Here is a 3694-nt window from a genome sequence, read left to right as displayed (position 1 = left end):
CTTGAAGCGGAGATGATATGCGTCAAAATAAATCCCCTATTCGGGGTTTTTGTTTTTAAACAGGCCCCATTCTTGAATTTGTGCCCGGCTTCCGACCCGGAGTTGCATTTTCCCTTTTGCACAATTTCCTTTACCCTTTGGGACAATCGGCCTATCCCGGTTTTTTACAAATCTGGATGTCTCGGCAGGCCTTTAGGACCTTTTGAACCTTTTGAGTTAAACTTAAAATCAAATTTCTTTTGTCCTTTAAAGTACAGTAACCCGATGCGGATCTTTTGTGGTGAACTCGTTCCCTTTACGATCCTCGATGGGAACGGCCCAAACACCCTCACGAAAGAGTTTCCTTGCCGTCTGAAAACTCGACAAAATTTTCGAAAGATTGAAAAACAAAGCAAAATTAAAGGGCCCCAAATTAACATCAAAGAAAATTCATAGTTGTATAGAGTGGAAAAACATGAGATCCATCACCTCAAACCTAAAATCTGGAATATAGTTTTTGTAAAATAAGAGAAATTAGATAGTAATTTTGAGGCAGTGTGTTACCTTCGTATCCTTTGTGGAGGACTACATCTTGCATTGTGATAGTGTCAATGAGAACCAAGTAGGCTAGAAAGAAAGAAAGGTGTAATATAAATATATAATGGAGTTGTGGACGAACTAATATAATGGAGTTGTGGACTAACGGATAGGTTTATCCGGAGTGTAATGGTAGTGATCAACTCATGTGATCATCTGCCACAATTTTCTAATCAATGACAGTGGATTAGACGTAACTCATCAATTTTTCAGACTAAGTATCATTCACGGGACTCGATCCGACTGCATACTCTGCAGTCGGGAAACACAGCACTGATTTCACATTACCGTTCCATATTTGGCACGGATTTTAATATTGAATTAATAAGGGAAGATTAAAGAGAAAAAAACAAGAAAGTATGAGAAAAAAATAAGTGAGAAAGAATGATATTGGAATGATGTGTAGGGTTATTATTTATTGAAAAATTTCTATAAATAAATATGCTCTATTTTTTATGGATGGCCATTGTAATTGTGCTCTATTTTTTTTATGTGTTTCTTTTCTTCCTTTTTAATATTTCTATTTTTTTAATAATTAAATTTGTATATTAGTTATTTTATTATATGTGTTTCTTCTTTTTTTACATTACCTATCGAAGTATATCTATACTAGTTAATTAGTGATTTTTAATAACTGACTCATGATTATATATGTTTACAATATTTATTTGATATCCTCCAAAGTGACATAACTGAATTAAATTAATTGTTTAGTAAAAAATATACTACTATTGTTTATTTGAGCAACTAATTAATGAACTGACCAAAAATTTCAGTCTTAATTCCATAATTATTATTTTTTATTTAAATTTGGTTTAGTTTATTTTTTTTATATTGAAAAAATATTACTCCATTATGCAGATTGAGTGTCATTAACCTGTTTTTGTTTCTTTGTTACAATCATATAATAAAATAAGTGATTAACAAATTTAATTATTAAAGAAATATAAATATAGAAAGGAAGAAAAGATACACATAAGCGTTGTTATTTTAATTCTAATTATAAGGAATTCCTAAGCCCTAAACTATTTAGTACTATAAGACAAAATAATAGGCTCGTTTGATAAGAAAGATGAGATATAAAAAGATTTGCAAAGTACGATAAGAAATGCGGGCTTTGTGTCAAGATAAGCTCAAATAAGGGTTTTCCGTTGTTGTTTGGTAGACAAGAAATGAGGTAGAAATGCTATCTGACCAACTTTGTGAGATATATATCCTTATATTTATAGGAAAAATCTACGGGTTTGGATGGGCCATAGAGGGATAACACATGCTTATTTGATAGGTTAACTATGATACTACCAAACACTTGGAAATAGTCATATAAATACTTATATCTAGGCATTACCAACGACAATGTAAAAAAAGGATGAAAAAGCAGCAAGAAAGAGGCAAAATATTTATTCTTAAAGGTTAAATATGTAACATGATTAAAAAATAATTAAAAATTATAAACTGATTTCAAAAGTGAAATACTCAAACAATCTAATTATATATGTAGAATTTATATTCAATTTATCACTATCCAACTTTTTTTAAAAAATTATTTATTTATAATCAATATTTCTTTGAGACAACAACAATATCAATTGGTTGTTTATTTTTGATCTTTTTATAGTACTAGGACTAGTTCAATTTTTTCAGGCTGTCTTGAAAAGACTTAATTTTGGCATATTTTTTAAAAATTTAACTGATTAAAGTAGACAAATTATGTCGTAGGAGAATAGAGAACGGGCATGATTATAGCATAGCTTAAGGGCGACTTTTTAAAATTTTCATAATAAGAGAATTTTATATTTATTTTATCTTTTTATTTTTTTTTCATTTCTATCATAACATTTATTAAATGATGAAATTAAGTAAATAACCACCTTTTGGACCCAATTTCACAAAAACAAAATCACATATGCTTTTGAAGTTATTATTATTATAGGCATAACAAATTCTAAATCACGTATGAAAGAGGATTTATAGGTATATTACCAAAATCCACGGCGGTTACCACTTATCTATACATATATAAATGACGAGTTTTGACCCTATTTTGAAATTTTTATAAATTTTGTCCTTATTTTAAAATATGTGTAAGTTATGGAATGATTTGTGATACAATTATACAATTCATAATGATGTTTTGGCTTTATTTTGAAATATTTATAAATTTTGTTCTTATTTTAAAATATATGTAAGTTATGGAATGAATTTGTGATACAATTATACAATTCATAATGATGTAACTGATTTTTCTCAATAATTATTGAAACCATTAATCATTAATTAGAACAAGTGAAATTATTATAATATGAATGATTAACCGTTATAAAGTTATGATGAGATCAATTGCTTGCATTAACTACGTAAAGTAACTTTTGGAACCAAAAGGTTTAGATTTATCCATGTTAATAATTAAAAAAAAACAATTTTTTGTTTTCTCCATCAAGTAATCTAATATATATAGAGACTTGATGAAAAGGACATTACAACACATATTTAATATGTATCTATATAACAAATGAATTTTAGCCTTATTTTGAATATTTAAGAGTTTTGCGAATAAATTTAAATATTTATAAATAACTATCATGAATATTTATTTAGATTACAATCAATAATTGGTTTACAAATCTGAAATAGGATAATGAGCATTAAACAAATTTTGTAACCTCTATTGTCTTAATTTTATAATTTATGATTTTCAATTCCATGATCTCTCATGTCCCAATTTTGTGCCTATAAAATGCAAAGACATATTCACTTTCAAGCTCTCAACATTTTATTGTACATTTTAGTAACATTGTATTGCATGATTTTTGGAGTCCCATCAAGTTCATCGGTGTCTAGTAGGTTTGAGATATTATATACGTTAGGATTTTTCTTGCGGAAAGGTGTTAAGTCCCATGAGCATTAACCATGATATAATTTGTCTTGCGGAAAGAGGATTTTTCTCTACAAGATTTATAGTTCGGTTTATTTTATAATTTTCATTGTAATCTCTATTTCATTTATCGTTGTTTTTTTCTTTGATTGCAATAGTTAGAGTACCGCGAGTTATGGCTCGAGAATTTTATTCCAATATTTCTAACAACTCTTAGAGAGGGAAAATTTGTAGTAATATCTC

Source organism: Salvia hispanica, chromosome 6 (assembly GCF_023119035.1).
Source record: "Salvia hispanica cultivar TCC Black 2014 chromosome 6, UniMelb_Shisp_WGS_1.0, whole genome shotgun sequence".
Lineage (NCBI taxonomy): Eukaryota > Viridiplantae > Streptophyta > Magnoliopsida > Lamiales > Lamiaceae > Salvia > Salvia hispanica.
Note: the sequence above shows the minus strand (reverse complement) of the source record.